Raw genomic sequence first — 27228 nt, 5'->3', positions numbered from 1 at the left:
GCAGCTTCTTTATTCTCTGTCATTTGGTCTTCTATATCACTAATTCTTTCTTCTGCCTCATTTATCCTAGCAGTGAGAGCCTCCATTTTTGATTGTACCTCATGAATAGCTTTTTTGATTTCAACTTGGTTAGATTTTTGTTCTTTTATTTCTCCAGAAAGGGCTTTTATATCTCCCGAGAGGGTTTCTCTAATATCTTCCATGCCTTTTTCGAGCCCGGCTAGAACCTTGAGAATCGTCATTCTGAGCTCTAGATATGACATATTATCAATGTCTATATTGATTAGGTCCCTAGCCTTCGGTACTGCCTCTTGTTCTTTTTTTTGTGGTGAATTTTTCCACCTTGTCATTTTGTCCAGATAAGAGTATATGAAGGAGAAAGTAAAAATACTAAAAAGGTGGCAGAGACCCCAGGAAGATATGCTTTAACCAAATCAGAAGAGATTCCCAATAGTGGTGGGAAGATAGGGGATAAAAAGAGGTTCAGAAAAAAAAGAAAGAATTTAAAAAAGATAACGAATAAAGAAAAAATATAAAAAAGAAAAAATATATATATTAGATAAACTAGTTAAAAATTTTAAAAAAGAAAAGAGTAAAATTTAAAAAAAAATTTAGGAGCAGAAGAAAAAAAAATAGAAAAAAAATTAAATTAACTGCAAGACTAAAAATCCTGGGGAGAAAGCCATGAGTTCTGTGCTTTGCTTTCTTATCCTCTGGAATTCCGCTGCTCTCCTTGGTATTGAACCTTCACTCCTTGGTAGGTAAACTTGGTCCTGGCTGGATTTCTTGTTGATCTTCTGGGGGAGGGGCCTGTTGTAGTGATTCTCAAGTGTCTTTGCCCTAGGCGGGGCTGAGTAATCAGCTTGGGTTTACTTTCAGGAGCTTTTGTTCCCTGAATGCTTTCCCTAGAGTTCCTGAGGATGGGAATGAAAATGTCTGCCTCCCAGTCTCCGGCTCTGAGGAGCCGAGAGCTCGGGGCCCCACTCCTCAGTGCGCCCACAGAGATTAGCGCCCAATTACTCCCGTCTCCCTGGCCTCCGGCCACGCTCTGAGCTCACCGAGCCTGCGACCGGTTCAAGGTATCCCTGAGCTAAGAGCTCACTCCTTGGCTCTGTCTCTGTAGTTGGCTTCCTTGTTCTAATACCTGAAAGCCTTGCGACACTCAGAGACCCCCGATCCTTCTGTGACCCTGCGGGACCTGGGGCCACGCTGACCCGCCGTGGGCTTCATCCCGGTTTAGCCTCTCGAGGGATGTCCCTCAGAGGAACAGACTTCTAAAAGTCCTGATTTTGTGCTCCGTCACTCTGTCGCTCCGCCGCTTCCCGGGAGCCAGCCCTCCCCCCCCCCCCCCAGGTCTATCTGGATTTGGATTCACTTCTCTGCCAGTCCTACCTTTCAGAAAGTTGATTTTCTGTTTCTAGAATTGCTGTTCTTCTTCTCTTCGATCTCCTGTTGGATTTGTAGGTGTTTGCAATCTTTAGATAAGTTATCTAGCTGATCTCCTGCTACCTGATTTAGTCTCAGCCTGCTACTTCTCCGCCATCTTGACCATAATCTGAATATTAGCCATTCTTAAACTACATTGTACTGACCATTTTTCACCTTGGCATATTTCTTGCTGACACCTTCCTCTAGTCCAGATCTGACATAACTTTCCTTATTTTCTGCTCTGTTCTTCCACCACCTTTTCCCAGTTGCCCATATATGCCAATTTTTTCTTGTATTACTCTTATAAACAACAAAAACTTCTTTCTCAGTTCTGGAGGCTGAATATCCAAGATCAGTGTGCCACCATGTTGGGTTTTCTTCCAGACTGCAGACTGCCTACTTCTCTCACTCTGTCTTCACATGGTGCAAAGGGCTCTAACAGTTTTAAGAGAAGTATTAGCTTTACAGAAAAATTGAGAAGATGGTACAGTTACCATACATTCTCCCTGCCACATGCAGAATTTTCCCTTCTCATATCTTACAATAATTTGGTACATTTGTTATAACTAATAAACCAATTATTAACTTCCCATTGTTTATCCAAGTTTCTTTAGCTTTTACTTAATATCATTCCACAATCTCATCCAGGATACCACATGGCATATAGTTTTCATTTCTCTTTATGTTCCTTTTAGCTGTGACACTTTCTTATATTTTCTTTATTTTTTATGTCTTTGACAGTTTTGAAATCTACTGGTGTGTTGTAGAATACCCCTCTTGTGGGCTTTATATGATATTTATCTCATGATTATACTGCAGTTTCGGTTTTGGGGAGAAAGCTGACAGAGGTAAAATGCCAATCTCATTGCATCATATCAAGGGTACCTACTATCAACATGAATTATCACTTTTGATGTTAACCTTGATTACCTGGCTGGAGTAGTTAGAGTTTCCCAGGTTTCTCCTGCCTTGTGGAGTTACTTTACCCACCTCTGTTTCATATACTGCTCTTTAGGAGTAAGTCTCTGTGTAGAGTCCATACTTAAAGGGTCAGAGTTATGCTTTACTTCCTTGAGGGCAGAATATTTACATACGTTATTAGGAAATCTTCTGCACAGGAGGTTTGTCTTTTTTCCTCATTTTATTTATGTATTTAATCATGAGTGTGGCCTCATGGAGATTTATCCTTTGGGTTTTAACCTGATACTATAATTTATTGTTCAAGTTATTCCAGCTTTAGCCATTAGGAGTTCTTTCACTTGCCTCTTTGCCCCGTGGACATACTCCATCAACAAGGTTTTGTGTTTGTGTTTTTTGTAAGTATTTCCTTATTTTCTGGCACTACGGGTTGCTCTAGACCCACTGTGTGTTTCCTGCCACAGACCTACAATCAGCCATTTTCCAAGGAGCCTTGCTTCCTTTTATTAGAGAATAGTATTAGGAACCAAGATCTTTGTGCTATTGTATTTTTCTCTTACTATTTTTTTTTTCCTTAGTGCTGGTTCTCCCTCACCCACTTCCTGCCTTTCCCCTTAAGATTTCTGGTAAACCAAATATGAATTCCAACATGGCAAATTTAGATGAACCCATTAAATACCCATTTCCAATCACTTTCTCCCTCCTTTCCTTCTTCCTTAGACCTCTTTCAGCCAGGGTTGACCCTGTGACACATTGCTGGGCAGAGGGATATTTAATACAAATCTCCTGGGAAGGGCTTTCTTTCCAAAACCAAGTGAAATCCTGAAGGGATATATTTTGGGGCCCTTCATCCTCTCAGGAGAATGGAATTGATATATTCAATTCATTTCAATTCAGCATGAATATGAAAGCAAATGCTAGGGAATGCACAGTAGGGAGAAAGAAGGGACCTTGTGCTTTTATGTCACTGCTGACCTGTATGGTTAAGCCATAGCTGGTCTGCCCGGCTCTGGACATTTTTTACCTAAAATAAAATAAACTTCTGTATGTTAACTATCGTTACTTGTTTTTTTGGTAATTGCTGCAGCCGAGCATATAGTCAGTTTCATCGATTTAGATATCAACTTGGTTGGCACAGTTACTGTTAATTTACTTAAGAGATATTTGTTGAGGGTGCCTGGGTGGCTTAGTTGATGAAGCGACTGCCTTTGCTTAGGTCATGATTCTGGAGTCCCAGGATCAAATCCCGCATCAGGCTCCCTTCTCAGCAGGGAATCTACTTCTCCCTCTGTCCTTCCCCCATCTCATGCTCTCTCTCTCTCTCTCTCATTCTGTCTCTCTCTCAAATAGATAAATAAAATCTTTGAAAAAGAAGCAGGAAATATTTGTTGAGGACCTACCGGGTGTAAAGCTTCATAATACAGAGCAAAAAGAGAGAGGAATTCTTGATATCATCCAGTTCCCATTGGACCCAGGTTTGATAATTGTATGCAGAATAAGATGATTACATGGGTAACTATGATTAGAAACAGAATATTTTCATATTTTGTCATTTGGTTGGTCACAATACCTGTCACTTTAATTTATCTTACTGTATCCTCTGTGTCTGCAAATGGTTTGGCAGTTTAGCCGGTTCCAGGATAGAAACCTAAGTATGGTCCTCGTCCCCTCCTTTTCTCTAACTCTTCACATCCATTTGGTTTTCATTTGTAGCCTGTTTTCTTACCTTATAAATTTTTTGGTCCCATCTTCTTTAATTCCTTTGCTTCTCCACTAGTTCTGACCCTTAGACTCTTCTCTCATATACAACGTTACAGCCCTTCATGCCTCATTCAAAAGGCAGATGAAATCTTGTTTCTCTCTTCAGTAAAATTGTGTGCTGGCTTTGCATTATCTTGAGTATAAAGTTTAAATTTTTTTCTTTTAAAAGCCCTGTAGGCAATGTCCCCATACACAAACCACTCTGCGGAAGACACCCCTGACTTCATTCCAAACACCTAACTAATTCCATCTTTACTTTTCTGTGTTCTTATTTATCTCAGCACATTTCTTCAACCAGAGATTCTTGTTGCTCCCAATGCCTTTTAAACCTTTAAGATAGAGCTGTTTTTCAGAAGACCTTCCCTAATTCTCACATTGTCCCTCTCAGAGATCTCTGTATTCAACCTCTGTTAACACATAAACTGGCTGTTGGGGCACCTAGGTGGCTCAGTCCGATAAGCAGCTGACTTTGGCTCAGGTTGTGATCTCTGGGTCTTGGGATCGAGCCAAACTCCCTTCTCAGTGGGGAGTCTTCTTGCCCCTCTTTCGCTTCCTCTGCCCCACCCCCGATTGTGCTCACATGCTCTCTTGCTCGCTCCCTTTCTAATAAATAAATAAAATCTTAAAAAAAATAAACTAGCTGTCATATTTTATTCACCTTTAAAATAAAACAGCGAGTTATTTTACCAGCCAAATGGCTTTATTCAGGAATAGCAGAAGAATTGCAATTTGTGATACACAAGCTATGACAAACCCTAGGTAAGTCCGGAGGTCCAAGGAGAGGAATGTTTCATTATAAAGAAAAGGAGGAAGTTGGGAGGGATTGCTTTGAAGGAAAGTCTGTTTGAGGAAAGTGAAAGTTCAGGATGGTAACCGTTTCTTGTTGGCGGAGTTGTGGTTGTTTTCTTTTTTGTTTTTTGTTTTTATTTTATTTTATTTTATTTTTTATAAACATATAATATATTTTTATCCCCAGGGGTACAGGTCTGTGAATCGCCAGGTTTACACACTTCACAGCACTCACCAAAGCACATACCCTCCCCAATGTCCATAACCCCACCCCCCTTCTCCCAACCCCCCTCCCCCCAGCAACCCTCAGTTTGTTTTGTGAGATTAAGAGTCACTTATGGTTTGTCTTCCTCCCAGTCCCATCTTGTTTTCTTTCTGGCTGAGCTTGTTGGTGGGCCAGGAGAAAATATTCCTCCTCCTTGCTGAAGTAGCAAAGTAGACTTCTTCCTGTTCAGAATACAAGGTATGTTTCTTCCTGTTGGGTTATAATTGGTGACAATTAATAGGGCTGGAGAGCTTCCCTTCTGGCCTCTAGACTCACTTTTAAATGAAGTTTCCCTTATTCACTTTCACAATTTGAAATACCTCTTGAATGCATGTACTTTCCATCTCCAGTACCACCCTTTGTTCTAGACTATCATTGTTAGAAACTATTGAAATGGTCTCTCTGCTTCTACTTTGGTAACCTGTAAAATACATGCTTTACCCAGTATCTGGTGATCTTTTCAAACTCCAGATCTGATCATTATGTCACTGTGTTTAAAAATCCTTCTCAGGTTTACTGATGATCTTAGCCTAAAAATTAAATCCTAACATGACCTGTAATGTATGTCATACGGTAGTTCCCGTGTATCACTTTTCTTGTCTCTCTTAGTTTCTTTTAGTTCTTTAAATGTGCTCTGCTTCCTCTTCGCTCAGGGCCTTTGCACATGTTTCTCCTATCTGAAACATTTATTATTTAAATACCTTCAACTCTCAACATTTGCTCAGGATATCCTCACCCAGATCTACAGCAGATTTCTTTGTTGTATGTTTCACTTGCTCTGTCTTTTGCATAAACTTGTAGAGTTGAAGGTGGAGAGCATATAGTTGCATTTAATTTTCAAAAATGATTATGGCTCCTGTCTTTAAAAGTAGCTTTTCTGCATCCACCCCTCTGGAAACCTTCATTCCTTGTATACAAACTGCTCATTTCACTCATTCCATTAGATTCCTGTCCTGTCTGGATTTCATGATAAATTCCTTAAATACAGGTCTTGTCAGCACCCTACATTCTTTTGTTCAAAATATTTTTTTACAGCCCAGTGATTTTTTCCTCTTCCAATTTTTTAGTTTTGTTTGTTTTGTTTATCAATTTTTGGTAAGAAAGCCACAGAGAAAGTTAACAATCGTTTGCTTTGTTCCAGAAAGTTTTGAGTAGTATAAGCTGCACTGAAATGGGTACTCTGACCGCACCAGGGGCATAAGGGATTTTCAAAGCACTGAGTCAGGGTCAGCATTCTGTTCCTCACTCCCCTGACCCTCACACCCAAAACCTCACAGTTAGAACATTGTATGATTTCACGAACTGCTGACAAATGTCTAGATGTCATTCTGACTTTAAACGTACACCACAAAGTCATAGACTCAGGAGACTCAAGAGTGAGAAGAGGCTTTAGAGGTCATTTAGTTTTAGTCCAGCCACCTCTCTGTTCAAGATCATTTGGTTCCTGAGTGTTCCGTACCACCTGTATACAAGAGTTGTCTTTTATACAGTGAATGCAAGTTGTTCTCTCTACAATGTTCATCTATCAGTTTTAATTTTTGGCACTGTTTGTGGAATGACTGTGTATATTTGAAGACAGCTATCATGTCTGTTCTAAGTAGCTTTTCTCCAGGGAAAACAGCTCCAGATCCTGATGTATCATGACTTCAAGTTCTTTTAACATCTTACGTAAATTTATAAAATTATGCTTTTTGAGTGTTTTTGATTATTTACCACTCTCTCCCCTTTCTATTAGTGTAAATGATAAAGATGATTGAAAATAAAACAAGTTGATAAGCTTAATAGCAACTGCAAAATATGCAAGAACAAATTAGTTGAGAGAACGTGTAAAATACAATTTAGTGTTTATCTTACAGACCAGAAAAAGCTATTTATTCAGACTTTTTTTGGTGGATTAAATAGCAGGTGGAGACAGAGGACATATGGGTGATAGAAACTGGTATAGGGGATGATTTATCTGATGAATGACCACTTTCTTTGCTTTATTATACCATTACATTTGCATATCATTATCATTTTCAATCTGTGATCAGCTGCTCAATTTCATAAATGCAGTGTATCTAGTTGGCATTTTCCCACTAGGATATGTAGACTGCTGTTTTTCTGGATCTATAAAGGTGTTTTTTTCCCTTGCTGAAAAACACACATTCTACTGTGAATTATAACATGCAGCCTTACATTGTCTTTCCTCCTGTCTGTGCAAAAGTATGGATTTACCACTGGCTGCCTGAACTAGGGGTTAAAAGTAATGATGACAGTTGAACTTCCTATGAACTGCAAAGCCCTGAGATAATTTGTCAGGGATTTCTAAGGTTTTCTTTTAACTTTTCTTTTATCTTACTCTGGGATAAAACCCACATAAATGAGAGAAGACATATTCATCTTTGATAATGATACAGAAACTTGTACCTTTCTGTTCTTTTGCCACTCCAGTGCTGAACTATTAATATCATATGAAAATTATAAAATGACTTTATAATTATTTCCAAATAAAATTGAAAAGAAGCATTGTCTATTACCTGATATTTGTGGTTTTACCTGTACTCCTGAACTCCAGCATTTCAAATGTAATTGATATCTTTCCAAATGACAGCTTTTTCTAGTGTGGGGAGGTTCGTTTTGATTTTTTTTTTTAAGATTTTATTGTTAGGGGATGCCTGGGTGGCTCAGTCGGTTTACCAGCTGCCTTTGGCTCAGGTCATGATCCAGTGTCCTAGGATGGAGCCCTGCTTTGCTCTCCCTGCTTTGCAGGAAGCCTGCTTCTCCTCCTCCCATTCACCCTGTTTTTGTTCCCTCTCGCGTTGTCTCTCTGTCAAGTAAATAAGTAGAATCCTTAAAAAAAAGATTTTATTTTTAAGTAATCTCTACACCCAACATGGGGCTCAGTCTTACAACCCTGAGATTAAGAGTCTCATACTCTACCCACTGAGCCAGCCAGGTGCCTCTTGATATTGTGTTTTTTGTTTTGTTTTTTTTAAATAGTAAAACTTGTACATGATGTCATCTTGTTGACCCAGCTTTGAACAGAAGTTTAGTGTTAATAGCATCTTCTCCAATAATTTAGCTTTTTTTCCTCCTTTCTCATTCTAATATTTGTTGAAAGGTGTAGGAAACAAAAAAGTTCCCTGTGTAACATAACAAGCATTTAATTAAGGGGTAATGCCTGTGGTTCGGGAGTATGTGAAGTGAAACAGAGGTGCTTAATCAGCCTCAAAAGCTATTTACTGCTTCGTAAACTTCAGTGCTCAGTGTCATAAATATTATTACTGTTCTAGGACTCCAGAAAACAATGTAATATCAAAAGTGATTTTTTCTATAGTTAGAGTATGGAAGACTGTCTTCCTAATAGAATTTTGTAGTGAAGCTAATAGATGGAAAAAGCCTACATACTTGAAATTTTTAACTGAGGTGTTATCAGTAGGGTCTTAAGTAACAAATGAGGGATATGTTGAAATGAAGCAAAGAAGGAAAGGCATTATCACTATTAAGGCTGAAGTTACATTGAGGAATGAGTTACATAATATTGCCATGTATTTATTGAGCACCTCCTGTGGGGCATGGAGTGATAGTTGCTTTACATACATTATCTTTATTCATATAGCCCTGTAAACTCAATTGGTTCTAGTTTTAGAATGATACACAGAAACTCAGTGAGTTTGTCATACAGTTGTATCAGGTTACACTTTTACTCCTCCATTACTTCAAACTGCTTATCAGAAACCTTACATTTAAATAATAATTTTTATATTAATTCTGCTGAATACCTACTAGTATACCTGAAAAGTTAATGCTATCTTAATTCTTAAATCTTTAACCTTTTATTTTTTCCATATTCAGCATTTATTAAGCAGCTAGTAAATTCCTTTTTTTAAGATTTTATTTATTTATTTGACAGAGAGAGAGATCACAAGTAGGCAGAGCACCAGGCAGAGATAGAGGGGGAAGCAGGTTCCCCACTGAGCGGAGAGCCTGATGCGGGGCTCAATCCCAAGACCCTGAGATCATGACCTGAGCTGAAGGCAGAGGCTTAACAACTAAGCCACCCAGGCACTCCTAGTATATTCCTAATATTAAGTATTATGAGAGCTGTAACCAAATATGAAGACCTTGTCTATAAACCCAGAGTTTAAAAACTGATAAATATTCCAACCTTGTATACACAGAATTTTGAAGAGAACTCAAGCAGAACAAGGTTTTTTTCCCAATATTTTGCGATTGTTGGCCAGACCCCTTCCAAATTGTCCCCCTTCTGTTTAGATAGGGAAATGCACATAAAAGCTAAAATTCAATCTGAATGATCTCTGTATGATCCAGCTTAGGTGGACAAATAAGGAGGGAGTTCAGAGTCGGACGGAAATTCTTTGATAGGAAGGAAATCCTATGCCGTGAGAACCTAGAAGAGGTAGTTAGCATAAGAACTTCTGAAGCAGGAAAGGTTTTACAGAAAAATTGTTATTGGAGTCAAGAAAAAAAAATTTATGCTGGTCTTTACAGAATCTAAGAGAAGGCTTTTGTTAGGATTTTAACATTTTACTAACCTTAATGTTTATATCTATCACTTGCTTATACTGTTATTTCCTCTGTGAGCTACTGTTATTCTGTAGATCTTTTATTCCAGTAATGTTTTCAAAAAGGTCCTACATTCTATGTGAAAATGTAAGCAGTAGGAGTTAAAAAGTTCAAACAGTTGATGTTTGTTTAAGAAAAGTTGCTGATCATCATGTCCACTTCCCTTGTTTTGCTCGCAAAGAAGCCAACACCTAGATAAACTGTAAAGTGCTTGTTATCAGATACTTATAAGCCTCAGACCTGGGAATTGGCTTGGGTTATAGCCATGGTTTTGTCCTAAAGCTAAAACTCTAGTTGAAGAATGCATGAGGTTGGTAATACTTTAATAATAAAAAATAATTTGTATTTCTCTGCATTGTTTTTCTTCATTGGCTTTGGGAGAGAAGTGATTAAAGAAATGTGAAGTAATAGAAGTATCCAAGATGGATTATAGATGATAATTTAGGTAAAAAATGGAGAAACTTTACTTCAGAAAGTTCAGCTTTTTAAAGTGGAGTCACTTAATTTATGAAGATGTTTATGTACATGCCATCTTTTTAATGTTTACTATAATGTGAAGATGGCAAATTTAATAAAAAGCCTGAGTATGTGAGGTAATAGTGGCAATAGAATTTGTAAGCTCAGATTTATTCATACATTCTTCTTTTAACTGTCCTTTTAACTGAAGTGAAATTGATGGGGAAAACATGAAGTTATGGAGAGTTTGGAATAGGGATGCCTTTGGGTTGACTGTGATTATCATAATGTATTTCAACCTTGAAACTGAGCCCTGGATGACAGAGGAAGGCAGCTTAGACATAAGAAAATGCCAGAGAGACAAAATAACCTTCAGCTAGTCTATAAAAGAATGATTAAGCAGTTCCAAATGTAAATGCCATATTCTATCACACATCCATTTCCAGGGATTTTAAATGACCATAACTGTTCTTTTTCTGGATCTAGAAAGGCACTTCAATTCTGAATGGCATAAGAAAATATTTGGAGCCTGCTGCCAGCCTTCTTCTAGTTGCTTTACCCGGGAGATAGTGTGTGCAAAAGCCAAATTGTTTCTGAAGGACAATGTAAAAATGATACAAGATCAAAGGATAAAAGGTATCCTCAGAATTTCTGTAGTTAAGTCCAATTGAGGGTTTAGAATTTGAGGTCTTACTGATTACATCACTTACTCCTTTAAACTCTGACTAGTTACTCTTCCATCACTTTTCTTCAAATACTCAAAAAGAGAAAATGGCTAAACGAGAATGTACATGATAACTGCCATTATAATTTGCCATATATACTAATATATCCTAGTGAGAACAACCTACAACATATATAAAATGAAGATATTAAATTATTTCTAAGTCCCTTTTTTGTAAAATTCTTACAAAACACTCATCTATTGCACTATTCTAAGTTTTACCCATTTTCCATTGAATTATACCCTATCAATCAGATTAATTTCCAGAAGACCCTACATTAAATAGCTACACATTTGTCATTTAGGGGTCTACATTAAATATACAATTGAGTACAAATTTTGGTTTTTTCCTATCTTTATAAATCTCCCCCCGCCTTATACTTGTTTAGTGATTTCTAATTTGCATGTAATTTTTCCATATATTGTCATTTCATCATTATAATAACCCTGTATAGTGATAAGTGCAGGAAGTACCATATGCATGTACAAATAAGTACCAAGTCCCAAGTAAGTTAGGTGATTTGTGTGAACAGTTTTCTCAAACTTTTTAGTTTCAGGAAATCCCATTTAAAAAGCACTCTCCAAAATGAAATGCTAAGGTATAGATCTGAGAAAATATATACAGAATATATACAGTGTGTGTGTATATATATATATATATATATATATCCATACACACACAGTGGAAAACTATAAAACACTGATTTAAAAAAATCAAAGATCTATATAAATGGGGAGATAATCTGTTTGTGGATTAGAATACTTAATATTGTTAAGATATCCGTTGTTTCCATTTTTCCATTTTAATCTATAGACTCAACCCAGTCCCAGTCAAAATCCCAGTAAACTATTTTATAGGTATCATCTTACTAATTCTTAAGTTTATATGGAAAACAAAAGTCCTAAGAAGGCCAACACAATATTGAAAATGAACAAAGAAAATGAACAAAGTTGGAGTACTCACACTACCTGATTTCAAGACTCAGTATAAGGCTACAGTAAAAGACAGTATTATTGGCAAAAGAATAGACAGGATTCAAATTCAAAAAGAATTCAAAAGAATTAACAGGATAGAATAGAGAGTCCAAAATAAATCCACACAAATCTAGTCAGCGATATTTGACAAGAGAGCAAAAGCAATTCAATGGACAAAGGATAGATAGTCTTTTCAATAACTAGTGCTGGAACATATGTAATAAGTGAACCTAGGCACAGACCTTATGATTTAAGCAATAGGTAACACAAAATAGTCATATACCAGATATTAACATGAAAAACTATAATACTTATTGAAGAAGACATAGGAGAAAATTGATATGACTTGTGGGTTTGGCAATGAGTTTTAAAATACATTAGTAAGAGAATGCCTAGGTGGCTTAGTCAGTTAAGTGTCCAACTGTTGATTTTGGCTCAGGTGATGATTTTAGGACTGTGAGATTGAGCCCCACATGAGGCTTCATGCTGGGTGTGGAGCCCGCTTAACATTCTCTCTCCTCTTCTCCCTTGGCCCCTCCCCCTCTTTAAAAATAAAAAGTAAAAATAAATAAATAAAACAAAATACATTAGTAATGTGATCCAGGGAAGAAAAGAAATGGATAAGTTGGGCTTAGTTAAAATTGAAAACTTCTGCGTGATGCAAGACACTGTTAAGAGACTGAAAAGACAAGCCACAGACGGGGAGAAAATACTTGCAAAACACATCTGATAAAGGATTTGTATCCAAAATAGGTAGAGAACTCTTAAATCTCAATGAAATCAACTCAATTGAAAAAATGAACAAAAGCTTTGAAGAGACATTTCATCAAAGAAGATGTATAGGTGGCAAATAAGTATATAAAAGATATTCAACATCATAGATCATGAGGGAATTTCAAATTAAAATAATAAGAAGATACCATTACATACCTGTTAGAATGGGTAAAATTTAAAACAAAAACAAATTCTGACAAGGATGTGGAGCAACATTATTTTTCATTCTTTGCTGGTGAGAATGCAAAATGCTATAACTACCTTGGAAAACAGTTTGATGTTTCTTACAAAACTAAGTGTAGTTTTACCATACGAACCAGCAAATGCACTCCTAAGTATTTACGCAACTAATTTGAAAACTCATATTTACCAAACCTGCACACAAATGTTTATAGTAACTTTGTTCATAATCTGCCCCCAAACCAAAAACAACCAAGATATCCTTCAGTAGGTGAATGAATAAACTTTAGTACACCCATAAACGGAATATTATTTGGTGATGAAAAGAGCTATCAAACTGTAAAGACATAGATGAATCTTTAATGCATACTGTTGAGCTAAAGAATTCTGTCTGAAAATGCTACATTCTGTACAAGTCCCATTATATGACATTCTGGAAAAGGCAAAAATAAGGGTTAGTGAAAGGATTAGTAGTTGCCAAGAGCCAAGGGGAGCAATTAGCTGGGGAGAGGGTTGATGAGGTGAAGCACAGGGGCTTTTTTAGGGTAGTGAATGTATTTTGTACAATACTGTAATGGTGAATATAGGACAGTAAGTATTTGTTAAAACCTGTGGAACCTTATAGCAGAAAGAGTGAATATTAATGTATACAAATTTTTTTTTAATGTATACAAATTTTTAAAACTTCATTTAGATGATCAGGGATCCCAGTATGGGGTGTAAAATGTGACAAAAGAATGTAAATGTATTGCAGATATATGAAACAATGTCAGTGAAAGGGATGGAGGAATAAGGTGCTGATCTAAGTAACTTTGGAAATCAGTGCAATCTGTAAGACTAAAAGGGAAAAGGAATATATATGTAAACACTGTACTCTCATACAGGGGGTTCATGGGGTTCAGGGTAACAATTTCAAAACTACTGTACATGTTTCTACTATTGTAATGGAGTTATAAGTAAACAGGGAGAAGAAGCTAGTATGATATATGTGCTAATGGATTAGATTTGGAGACATTAATTAGTATGAGTGCATGTTTAGCTTAATATGGATATGGATGATTATATATAGAAATGTTCATAGATATGTGTGTATATATACACAGGTTAGTAAACACAGTTATAAGTACTCTTGGAAACTTCATATTGAATGAATTTTGGTATTTAATGTTTTTCCTTGGCTTGCCTCTTTGCAGGGGTGGGGGTGGATGTTTAGTTCCCTTCTGGGTCCTGCTGGCAGGGGCTTGGTAGGGAAGGAAGGGAATAGAAGTGCCGACTATTACCACTTTGTACAGTCTTGTCCTCCCTAGGTGCTGCTGGGAATGGTTGAAGTTTAGCTCCCTGTGGGCCTTCTAACACCAGAGAAGCACATAGGTAGGAGGCACAATATTTTAGAGATGCTGAAAGAACATTGAGGAGAAACTGTCAATGACGAGGAAAAGAGAGGAATTTTACGATAGAATTTATAGACTACAGCTCTACCATTCTGCTATCCTAAACTGTGGTCCTTGACATCTTAAGGCATATAGTCTCCATATGCTTTTTGAATTAAGAGTTTTAAAAAAGGATAAGTTTAAAGGACCATTTAACTCATTATATTCCACCCAGCAATCAGTGTTTAAGGAAGAAATGTGATAAGGGCAGTTACTGGGTCTTCTCAAAGTTGGAATTAAAGATACCAAAGAACAGAAGCTGTAGGACTTTTCTTCCTTAAGAATAAATATGGTCAAAACAGAGATTTATCGTTGTGACTGACCTGAAATAACGGTGTTTTTTTTATTTTTAAGAAATGATGAAAATGACTGTTCTCTCCTATGTTGCTAGTTACATATGTGATCACTTCTAAACCAACAACGTATCTTTGGTCTGCATCAGACTAGTTTAAAACTGAAGGTAGTTAGAATCTCTGACAATTATGGTATAGTTGTTAAACTCTTTTAAAATGGCTGAGTTTTCTTCATCTAGAAGCTGGAAACCTAAAACATAACGATAAAAACAACTACCTCTTTGAAAATCATGTGATGAAGAGTACTTGAAAAATTTTAAGTTACAGTGCTTCTGTTCTTTGGATGATGGAAGAATTGATTGAAGTACCTGAAATACATTAGTTTCAATAAATATTTGCTGTGAAATGAATGTTGAATAATCTTAAAAGATTGGAAAATATTGGCATTAATTTCTCATTGAGCAAGAAAGGAAATGTCTTGCCTATATTATTCAATATCTGTTCTCAATAGAGAATTTGGGATGTGATGTAAATGAAAGGTACTGTGTTAATCTTGAATTGAAATCATGAAGTGAGGAGGAAACCTATCATTAAATAGCAAAATCAATTTCGTTTTCTTTGCTGCAGTTTAAACAATGTAGGATACACTGCATAGTAGTAGTGATCATTGCCCACTTTTGGGGACTTCTGAAATCTATTACCATTTGAAAAACTCTATTACTAAATCCATTGTGCTCCCTGTGGCTGGGGGCAAACTGAGAGTGATTGCCTAGTATACTTCATAGAGAAATCCTTCTCAGCTCATAGATTTAAAAAAAAAATATTATTAGATTCCGTGGCTGCCAGAAAAATAGAAAATTCTGCCTATTTATAGCAGAATTCCTCCTTTGCAACCAATTTTCTTTTTATTCAAGCTATCTTCCCCAATTCCACTGAAAGCTAGTATTATAAGAAGATTGGTACATCTGAGCTTCTAAGATCTGCAGTCTCTGCTTTTGGCTCATCCAGGTGCACAAATATCTTGGTTATAGGAAATGACAGTCATGGCATGTACTAATTTCCTAGAGGATCTGAAAGATAGTAAAGTAGGACATTGTGCAATGTGAAGGAAAACATGCCAGAGAAGTTTTTGTTTTCCATTGGAAAGACTTCTTTACCTAAAAGGTCAGTCATTAAATGGAAAAGAGACAGCAAGTAATCTGCTAAATTTTCTGCTAGGATTCTTTACTATTTTCAGCTAGATGACCTACTTAAATATTCTGCAAATGCCCCAGTTTGTGATGAGGATATTGGTAAGCAAAAGTTGTGCAAAATCTCTGAGGAAGTCTATATAATCTGTCATGAATTTTGTTTTTATTTAAAGGTATAGGTGAGAAAAGGGGGTAACTTTTAATAGTTGAAATGTTAATAAATCAGCAACTATGGGGTTTTAAAATATTTGAATTGAAGGACCATTTTTTCTTCAATAATGTCAATTCAGTCCATTTGTTTTCCTTACAGATATTAATGATCTGAAACCTATCACAGAAAAATAAGGGCCAGGAGGACAGGCACACCTTGTTACATTGTGCTTTGCTTTATTGCACTTTGCAGAAAACTACTTTTTTCTTTGTTTGTTTACAAATTGAAGGTTTATGCTAACCTTGCATCAATGAGGCAGGTCTCTTGACACCATTTTTCCAACAGCATTTGCTCACTTCATGTCTCTGTGTCCCATTCTGTTTATTCTTGCAATATTTCAAACTTTTTCTTCATTATATTTCTTAATGGTGACCTGCGATTGGTGATTACAACTTGTTGATGCCTCAGATGATGGTTAGCCTTTTCTAGCAATAAAGTATTTTTTGGTTTTGGACATAATACTATTGCACACTTAATAGACTAGTATAGAGTAAATATAACTTTTCTATGCACTGGGAAACCGAGTCACTTGACTCACTTTATTTTGATATTTATTGCAGTGGTGGTCTGAAACCAAGCCCACATTATTTCTGAAGTTGTCTGTAATTGAAGTTTGGGGTATACTTATTTTGTTAATGCTATTGGTTATAGTGATATCCACAAATATTTATCCATTATAATTTGCAAAGCATGGATCCTTAGAGTCCAATGAATTTTGTAGTTTGAAAAGCAGTATCACTGGGACTTTTTAAAAAATTTTTATTTTTATTTTTTTTTAAGATTTTATTTATATATTTGACAGAGAGAGATCACAAGTAGGCAGAAGGCTGGCAGAGAGGAGGAAGCAGGCTCCCTGCTGAGTAGAGAGCCCGATGCGGGACTCGATCCCAGGACCCTGAGATCATGACCTGAGCCGAAGGCAACAGCTTAACCCACTGAGCCACCCAGGTGCCCCACTGGGACTTTTGAGGTAAAAACCTCGTCCATTTCTTTTTTTTGTTTTTTCAGCCTATCATCAGTTTTCACCTGTCTGCAGACTTTTTTTTTATTTTAAAAAATTCAAATTTAAAAATTTTTTGAGAGAGAGTGTGAGCACGGGGAGTGGTAGAGGGAGGGGGTGGGAGAGAATCTCAAGCAGGCTTTTCGCAGTCTCATGACCCTGAGATCAGTGTCTGAGCCGCAGTCAAGAGCTAGAAGCCTAACCGACTGAGCCTGCACACACCCCCAAATTTATTTATTTTTTTAAACAAGGAGTTTAAGTTTCAAGACATTTTAAGTTGACTTGAAGGGAAAACTATCTAGGATTCATTTCTTTTCGAGTAATTTATCCCCGTTGAAAGACAAATTGCCTTACAGGTAATAGCTGTATACAAAAAAGTTATAAAATCGTTCTTGGTTTTACCATGATAAATGAAAAACATTAAAATTCTCCAGTAGAATAGGAATGCAAGGATTTTTATGTTTTTCTTTTTTTGTTAAACAGTGAGAGCAAAAATAACTTACTGGAATATAAAAATGAGAATTGAATGAGCATGCCACCAATGGAGAATGAGGGTATTTTCCCAGAACCAGTATTTTCCCCATCCCATCTCCATCTGATGTTGATCAAAACATACCACTGGCCATTTAGTTTTAAAAAACGCTATATAAGGGGCACCTGGGTAGCTTAGTCGGTGAAGCGTCTGCCTTCAGTTCAGGTCATGATCCTGGGGTCCTAGGATCAAGCTCCACACTGGGTACCCTGCTCACCAGGAAGTCTGCTTGTCTCTCTCCCTCTACCCCTTTTTCCCAGCTCTTGCTCTCTCTTTCTCTCAAATAAATAAACAAAATATTCAAAAAAATACAATATGCTTGTGCACATACACAGTTACTTTATGATAAAGGAATGGGGAAAACGAAAGAATAGAGAAAACTAAACTGTAGTAGTCAAGATGTGGTGGAATCAAATTGTGACTTTCTCACTGAGAGTGCCTTCTTGGCCTGGAGGAACAGAGTTCTGGGGTCAAGCAGTAGATTCCCTTTTTAATAAACACTTCCTGTCTGCTGCTGGAACACATCAGTTGTATTCATCCTCCACTTCCAGCTGCACAGGTGTGTCTGTTTCATTGACTGGCTGCCCATCAGTTGGCAGACTGATCTGCCCCATTGGCAAACCCTGTCTTCACACTGGGCTTTCGTTAGTTGACTAAGTGGTATATCCACTTGGTCTTACATGGCATCACAGGACCATCCTGCCCCACCACCTTCAAATAAATAGGATCATTGTTCTCAGTCTTGACTCCTTCCTTGGGCTTTTTGTTGGCCACGGTGGGCACCGGAGTCTCCCCAGCTGCTGCTTCACAAAAGGGGTACCAGGTCCCCACCAAGGGAGCACACAGTCCGCACCAGGAGTAGCAAAAGAGGGAGGTGGCTGCCAAGTAGAATCTGTCTACGGATTCTAGAGAGCTTAGAGACATCTTATTATGGTAAAATCGCCCATGACAAGTATTTTCACCTGCTTGACCAGGACTGTGTGACAAGGGGACTGAATTCCTCCAAGGAGGACGAGTTGTTATGTCAGCTGAAGTGACACAGGCTTCAGGGAAGAGGCAGTCACAGGTGTTAGTAACACATTACTTAACTCTAAGGCTTGTAGAAGTTTTTAAGAACATACATTTTTAAATTGGCAGCTTGGAGTGAGTTTGAAATTAGAATATTTTACTTCTATTACCATTTGAAGCTGTGAAAATGTTGATTTTAAGTAACTACTGTGGTATATGTGTTTTTTCCCAGCAAATGGCACTAGTACTTGCCCATAGCATCTATCAAGTCAGCGGCTCCAGGAGCAACCATGCTATGTGTGTATCCTGAGACCTAACTTCAGCAAATGGAACTCATACTGAACTCTTCCAAATTCAGTTTGATACCCTAACAGGGAGTGACAGTGAAACATTGTCTGAATCTTTCAGATCTGCGGGGGTTTTTTGTTTTTGTTTTTGTTTTCAATTGATTACTCCTGATTTAGTCCAATTTTGGTCACTTGAGACCAAGTTGGAAATTATATATTTGATATCAGAATATGACAGTAATTGATATCCCCAGGGGGCATTCACTATGCTATAGTACCTGGTGCTTTGGGCCAAAGTTCAAAGTGTGCTTCTGTGTGTATATATATGTGTATGTGTGTGAATCCCTCCCTCCCTTTTGCTCTCTCTCCCTATCTACCTTCCTTCCTTTCTTATTTCCTTCCCCCCTTCCTTCTTTATAATGTTTCCCCCTTAATCATGACATGTAGATTCTTCTCTTACTCCATGGTGGCCCATTTATTCCATCCATTATGCCTCAGTGTTTTCTCATTCTTTTTATTGTGGTAAAATGGATTAAGCATAAATTTTACCATCTTAACCATTTTATGTGTAGAGTTGACATTATATACATTCATAGTGTGGAGCCATCAGCACCATCCATCTCTGTAACTCTTTTCATCTTGTAAAACTGCTCTGTGCTTACTCAACAGTAACTCCTTATAGGATTGATGACAATACTGACTCCATCATTGGCCCTTCGTCTTGTTTATGTCCTCTCTGTGACCTCTCTTGGGGGCTACATGTCCCAGGCCCCTTGGAGATTAGGATATATGCCTTAGAAATGCCCACCAGGGTTGGAATGTGGGGAGGATTGCTTTGGCTTTGACTCTCTGTAAATTTGTTCAAATGACATAGTCTTTCCTCTTCTTGTTGCACAAATAACATCATGAGATGTGTCAATTAGGTGAATGCAGAGCCTCTGAAATGCACGTGAACCTTATGAGCTCCTTACAATGCGCCCTGTGTCCCCTTGCTCTATAAAACCTGTAGCTAAGGGCCAGACTTTTTGGGAAATAACTGTGTAGGTCTGGATCATCATTCACTTGATCCTCCCCCTCAATTTGTTAACCTGAGTAAAACTTTGTAAAATGTATGGCATTGTCTACTTTGTTTTTTGGTCTCAAAATGTCTTTTAATTCTGGAGGATACTTTATATAGCCTCGACCTTCTAATACTCCCCATTCTCCTTTGCCCCTAGCCCTGTGGCATCCACCATTCTACTTTCTGTCTCTATGATTCTGACTACTTTAAGTACTGCTTAAAGTACCTTATATGGGATCATTGTCTTTGTGTGACTAGTTCATTTCCCTAATGAACTAATGAAGGCTAATGTCTTCAAGGTTTGTCTGTGTTGGCAGCATATGGCAAAATTTCTTTCCTTTTTGAAGCTGAATAGTATTCCATTGTATTCATTCATCTGTCAGTGGACACTTGAGTGGCTTTTGTATGTTAACATTGGTTTAGTAGTGCTGCTTGCCTTCACTTCTTTTGGGTATAGACTCAGAAGTAAATTGCTAGGTAATATGGTAACTATTTTTAATTTTTGAGGAATCACCATTGTGTTTTCTGTAGCAACAGTTATCGTTTTAAATTAGTACTAGTAGTGTACAAGTGTTCCAATTTCTCTACAGCCTCACCAGAACTTGTTATTGTCTTTCTGCCCTGCCCTGCCCTTCCCTTCCCTTTCCTCTTTCTCTCGTACTAGCCATTCTATTGGATGCGAAGTAGTATCTCATTATACTTTTGATTTGCATATATGTGAAATATATGTGAGGGTTTATTTCTGGGTTTTTTGTCTCTTTTGTAGTGTCTTTGACTTTGACATCAGGGTGATGCTGACCTCATAGAATGAATTAAGAAATGTTTTCTCCTCTTCAGTGTTTTAGGAAAGTTTGAGGAGGACTGCTTTAGTTCTTTAAATGTTTGGCAGAGTTCACTAGTGAAACCATCAGGTCCTTTGTTTGGAGATTTTTGATTGCTGATTTAATCTCCTTACTAGCTATAGGTCTATTCAGATCTATGTTTTCATGATTTATTCTTCATAGGTTTTGTGTTTCTAGGAATTTGTCCATTTCCTCTAGGTTATCCTGTTTGTTAATGTATAGCTGTTCACAGAACCCTTTTTAAAAAAATTTTTATTGATTTATTTGAGACAGAGAGAGTGCAAGATGCATGTTTATACTGGGGGGAGGGGCAAAAGAGGAGGGAGAGGGACAGGCAGTCTCTGCCCTAAGCACAGAGCCCATTGTGGGGCTGTATTTCAAGACCCTGAAATCACAACCTGGGCTGAAACCAAGAGTCCAACACTCAACTGACTGAGCCACGCAGGTGCCCCAAACTCTTTTATAATCCTTTTTATTTCTTTAGAATTGGTAGTAAGGACTCCACTTTAATTTTAGTGAATGATTTTAATAATTTGAGACTTTTCTCTTTTTTTCTTAGTCCATTTAAGCTAAAGATTTGTCATTTTGTTGATCTTTTCAAGGAACAATCTTTTCAAGAAACTTCTGGTTTCATTTGATTTTCCTCTATGGTTTTTCTGTTCTGTATTTCCTTTATCTCTGCTCTAATCTTTATTATTTCCTTCCTTCTGCTATCTTGGGTTTAGTTCTTTTTCTAGTTGCTTAAGTTGTAAGCTTAGGTTGCTGATTTGAGCTTTTTCTTTTTCTTTTTTTTTTTTTTAATGCAAGCATTTATAGCTATGTATTTTCCCCTTAGCACTGCTTTCCCTGCCTCCGTCAGTCTTGGCATGTTGTATTTTCATTTTCATTCATGTCTAAGTATTTCCTAATGTCTCTTGTGAGTTCTTTTTTTAATCCATTGGTTGCTGAAGAGTGTGTAGTGTAATTTCCACAAATTTGTGAATTTTCCAGTTTTACTTCTGTTCTTGGTTTCTAACTTTATCCTGTTGTGGCTGGAAAGGATATTTTGTGTGATATTTATCTTTCTAAATCTGTTGAGGCTTAATTTGTGGCTGAACATATGGTCTGTCCTGGAAAATGTCTTACATGCATCTGTGAAGAATATATACTCTGTGTTGGGTAGAGGGTTCTGTATATCTCTTTTGGGTCTAGTTGGTTTATGATGTTTAGTCCTTTATTTCTTATCTTCTATCTGGTTGCTTTATCCATTATTGTGAGTGGGATGTTGAAGCCTCTAACTATAATTGTACAACTCTTTATTTCTCCCTTTAGCTTGTTTATTTTTTTTTTAAGATTTTTATTTATTTATTTGAGAGAGAGAGCACATGAGCAGGGGGGAGGGGCAGTGGGCGAGGGAGAGGGAGAAGTAGACACCCCACTGAGCAGGGAGCCATTCCCTGGGCTGGATCCCAGGACCTTGAGATCATGACCTGAGTCACCGAGTTGCCTCCTGCCCTCAATTTTGTCAGTTTTTGCTTTATATGTTTTGGTGGTCTGTCAGTAGATGTGTAAATGTGCAGAACTATTGTATCTTCTGCTGTATTGAATCATTTATTAATATATAATATCCTCTCTAGTTTTTAATGAGACAAAATCATGAATGTTTTAAAAAGCAATAAATCTTTAAGTTAATATACTTTTTCCTCCATCTGAAAAGTTAAATATTTAAAATGGCTCCTCGGGGCGCCTGGGTGGCTCAGTTGGTTAAGCAACCGCCTTCGGCTCAGGTCACGGTCCCGGAGTCCCAGGATCGAGTCCCGCATCAGGCTCCCAGCTCCATGGGGAGTCTGCTTCTCCCTCTGACCTTCCCGCCTCTCATGCTCTCTCTCACTGTCTCTCTTTCAAATAAATAAATAAAAATCTTTAAAATAAAATAAAATAAAATGGCTCCTCATTGTAATTATATCACTTACAACTTTTATTTTTATATAAATTAACAAATAATTTATTGTTTATTGCAGATATGCCAAATTCTTTGTAGGAAGAATATTCACTGTTGAAGTTTTAGCTGATAAAACAATATATGCAGATAAAACATGAAGGGAAACATTGTTTCTCCCCATTTAAAAACAAAAATTGATGTATTTGAAAGTTGGTGGATACAGCTATAAAGCATAAGCTCATTCTTACTATTCTTTTTTTTTTTTAAAGAGATTTTATTTATGTATTTGACAAAGATCACAAGTAGGCAGAAAGGGTTGGGGGGAAGCAGGCTCCCCACTGAGCACAAGAGAGGCAGATGTGGAGCTCAAGGTTTAACCCACTGAGCCACCCAGGCACCCTCATTCTTACTATTCTAACATTTTGGTTTCTTATGAAATGGATATTCCTCCTGTAGAAATAATTGTAAGAAAAGTCTGATCCCCTGTTGAAATTTTTTCAGTTTTGCTTATGACCTACTGATGCTTTATACAGTACTCTCCTGGAATTTACTGAACTACAGTCTTGATGCTGTTTTTTGTATTAAGATAAGTCAGTTTTCAGTATTAATAATTCCGTGGTAACCTACATGGAGAATAGTTTCTGCTTAAATGAATTAGGAAATGGTAAATCTTTAATAATAAGGTTAAAGTATTTGAATTTTGGGAAGTGAGAATTAATTAAACATACTTGACAGAAGACCATGTTTTTCTTCAAAGCAGCTATTGTCTCCAAATCCAATAAAGGTGAAGATGCATGAATTCTTAATATAATATTCTGTGGAGATTCTCTTGCTTTAGAACTGTCATTTTTCTCTTCCTTAGTATTGGTTAGTTTTTTGTTACATATACATAATGCTTATTATATAACATTCTTATAGGTTAGGAAATATACAACTTAATAAAAATTTAGAAAACAGGCCACTGAAGTTATCATTAATCAGAAATATTTCTGACCCCCAGTGTTGCCTGTACGTATGAGCCATAAGGTCACCCTGAAGAGTAGTCTTTATAAGTTCAATCAAGTTTATTAAAGTCAGAGGAAAATTAATATTCAGGCTTCTACTTTTATTTCTCACTTGATTTAACTTAGAAGTGCTTTAGGACCTTGGCCTACTTTTGTACTATTCATTTATTGGTCGTAATTATTAATTGATGAATTGGGATTTGATGTCAACTATTCTGTATTAACCAGTTTGTTTATCGTATCCTACTTTTCAGTTTGTGGATATTACATAGTTTCATCAAGATGCTTATTTTATTTTATAAAGCATTTTTTCTCTGGTGATGTATAAATATAAGGTCTGGTTAGTTTACTTCCCCATAGCCAGAACGAATCAGGGCCAAATCAAGGAACTCATCTAACCACATTCAGCATCCATGTTTAATTCATATTATTGATGGTGGCGTGTGGTATATATCTTTATGTATACTACATAGGAACTGTAAGTTTCCTCCCAAGACTTAATAGAACCATTTCATTTATAATGCATGTGTATATACTGCTTTATACATTTCACTGTGCTTTCATATTGTTTACATTTCCCTTATCCTCAGAACAAACCTGGGGGATAATCTTTAATAACATTATCTTTAAGTCAGTTGAGTTTCATCAAGATTGTTTTGCTTGGACAAAAATTCAGGTCTCTTGACTTTTTGTTAATCATCTACCTGGTTGCCTACAGAGAAAACAGTAAAACATCTCATGATAATACATGTCAAACTACTGTAATACTAGTAGTTCTTTATTTGCACAGCATTGGCAATTTTCAGAGCACTTTTTATTATTTTTAGAAAGAAATTTAGCAGAGTTCTTATATTATTATGCATACTATAATTTTCCTTTATTAGATTCGTATATTCATTAGATACAGAGTACCTCTATATGCTTTGTACTAGATTGCTTGCTAAAGTACAAAAATAGTCTCTGCATTCAAAGCAGGGGGATCAGGCCATCAGGGCACTGTTAAGAGCTTATGGACAATGTATTACAAACTAAATTTGCTGAGGGCACTGAAGAAACGCTTTTGATAGTGACTTGCGCTATCCTTCTTTCTGCCTTGAATGTAGAGATAATGCCTCTTTCTACTGCAAGTGGCTTTGAAGCAACAAATCAGCACACTTAATGCAGCAAAAAGAGAGGGACTTGGTCTTTGATGACCTTCTTGAGCCTCTGTGATGACCCTAGACTAGGAACTCTGGACTTCTTATGTGGAGAAAAAAAGTTAATGCCATATTTGTTTAAGTTACACCTAAGTCCAATTTTCAATTACTTATAGTCAAATATTTTCTCTTTGTCTTTGTTCTTGACTTTTCAAAACTTTGTTTTAATGGAAATTGAGCATACTCACTAAAATAGACTGTAGTTGAATCTGCATTACCCAGCTGCAGGAGCAATCAGTATTTGGCCAACCTTGTACATTCTTGTACATCCTTAATAATTAGAACTCAAGGAATTTTAGAATAGGAGTATATGAAAATATTATGGAAGTATAGGGAATATAGTGACTAACATGGCCTGAAGTAGAGGTAAAGGCCCATCAGAAAAGTCCATATAAAGCAGGTGACATAAGAGGCTTTGAGGGCAAATAAATAATGGAAGAAAGAGCATTTCTAGTGGAATTTCTGATATGTATAAAGGGTCTTTAAAGGGCAGGATATATTCAAAGAATGGGAAATAGATTACTGTGGCTATAGAGTTTAGCAGAGGTGAGTGACAGTAGATAAATAAAGAAGGACGATTTGGTGTCATCATAATGAAGCATTATATACCATTAACCAAGAAATTTGGAGCTCATCACGTAGGTATCAGGAAGTGAAAGTATAATTAGGTCTTGGAAAACTAACAGTGACAGTAATATAGCCTGTGATTTTGGAGTAGAGAATGGAGAAAGAAGATGGTAAAACTGTGCTAGTGGTCCAAATGATAGAAAGGCATTTAATGATGACTGCAGTGGGCTTGGTCAGGGGGAGAGAGAAACTTTAAGAGATATTTCAGAGGTTGAATCATTATGGGTAAGATGTGCCTGGGTAAGATGTGGAGGAAGGAGTCAGAGTCATAGTGACTTGAGTAGTGATGTAGCAGAAGACAGGTTCAGGGTAAGTACAGAAATGAGCCTGGTGTGTTAAGTTTGAAGTGCGCATAGTACATTCAGGTAGAGGTATCCAGTTTGCCAAGTGGAAATACAGAAATGGACCTCAGGAGAGTCTCATACTAGAGTCCCACAACTTATCTTTCCTCTCAGATGTGTCATATGCATATACACACACAAACATACATTCAAATACACACATATACACAGGATATATATACACATAGTTGATCCTCATTCTTCATTGCTTTCATTTCTGCAAATTCCCTTACTTGCTACAATTTATTTGCAACCCCCAAATCAATAATTTTGGTGCTTCCACGATCATTTGTAGATGTACTCAGAGTGGTGAAAAAATGAGTTGCCCGGGGTACCTGGCTGATTCAGTAGGTATAGCATGTGACTCTTGATCTTGGGGTTGTGAGTTCAAGCCCCACATTGGATGTAAGGATTAATTTTTAAAAAATGAGTTATCTTGGGTGCCTGGGTGGCTCAGTGGGTTAAAGCCTCTACCTTCAGCTCAGGTCATGATCCCAGGGTCCTGGGATTGAGCCCTGCATTGGGCTCTCTGCTCGGCAGGGAGCCTGCCTCCCCCTCTCTCTCTGCCTGCCTCTCTGCCTAATGTGATTTCTGTCAAATAAATAAATAAAATCTTTAAAAAAATAAAGAAATAAAAAAAATTTAAAAATGAGTTGCCTGATTTGCACATTCTCAGCTGAGTTTGAACAAGGTGACATTTGCTTTCTTATTTTAACTCTCATACTGTAAATTAATGTCCTTTTCTCCATTTCCTTAGTGCCAAATTTTTCATATTTTTGCGCCTTTTTGGGCTGTTTAACATGTTCTCCAAAGTGCAGAAGAGCTATGTAGTGTTCCTAAATACAACATAGTTCTGATATGCCTTATGGCGACATGTGTGTTAGATAAACGTTCAGTCGTGAATAACACTATTGAGTTAGATTTTAATGAGTGAACAGTATTTATTAAATAACATGTTTTTAAGTGAAATACACATAAAACAAAATTTATGTATTGATCATTTGATGAAAATGTTATAATCGGAGGCTCACCTTGTATTTCCCATTTCCTAGAAACAGTTGAAGTACAATATTCACTGATGCAGTGTTGAAGAAAACTTTATAGAACATACCTACCACAATAGTAAGAATTGACTGTGTATGAACATAAAATCTGCTATTCTTTTATGAACAATTCTTACATTTGTATAGTGCAGACTTTGGCCTCAATTTATGGTTAAGATTATCATGACAAGAAATATATAACTCTCTCTTCTTGTTGAAAGATAAATATATATCAGACAAAAACAGTTTGCTGTTTTAGATCAGATAGATGATTCTGTATTGCTTCCTAAGTCAGCAGGTTTTTCATAAAATGGAATTTTGAAGACATTCAGATGACATTGGCTGACAGCATCTAAATGACCATCTATAGCACACTTGAGCATAACGTGGTTGTCAACATCATA

At 36.9% G+C, this 27228-nt stretch overlaps 1 protein-coding gene across 4 annotated transcripts in view; it reads left to right on the top strand.

Moving 5' to 3' along the window:
• The window catches only part of PEAK1 (pseudopodium enriched atypical kinase 1), a 312205-nt gene that overhangs the window by 97822 nt on the left and 187155 nt on the right, over positions 1–27228 (top strand). Inside the window, exon 3 of one of the 4 annotated variants that reach the window (XM_059371770.1) lies at positions 16766–16933. The exons of the other annotated variants lie outside the window; for them this stretch is intronic. The gene's annotated coding sequence lies outside the window, so the exon portion shown is untranslated. The remainder of the gene's footprint in view (positions 1–16765; positions 16934–27228) is intronic. 4 annotated transcript variants of the gene reach the window in all.

This window comes from Mustela nigripes, chromosome 13 (genome assembly GCF_022355385.1).
Source record: "Mustela nigripes isolate SB6536 chromosome 13, MUSNIG.SB6536, whole genome shotgun sequence".
NCBI classification, from domain to species: domain Eukaryota; kingdom Metazoa; phylum Chordata; class Mammalia; order Carnivora; family Mustelidae; genus Mustela; species Mustela nigripes.
The sequence above is the reverse complement of the archived record's forward strand: the minus strand, read 5'-3'. Positions and strand labels throughout refer to the sequence as shown.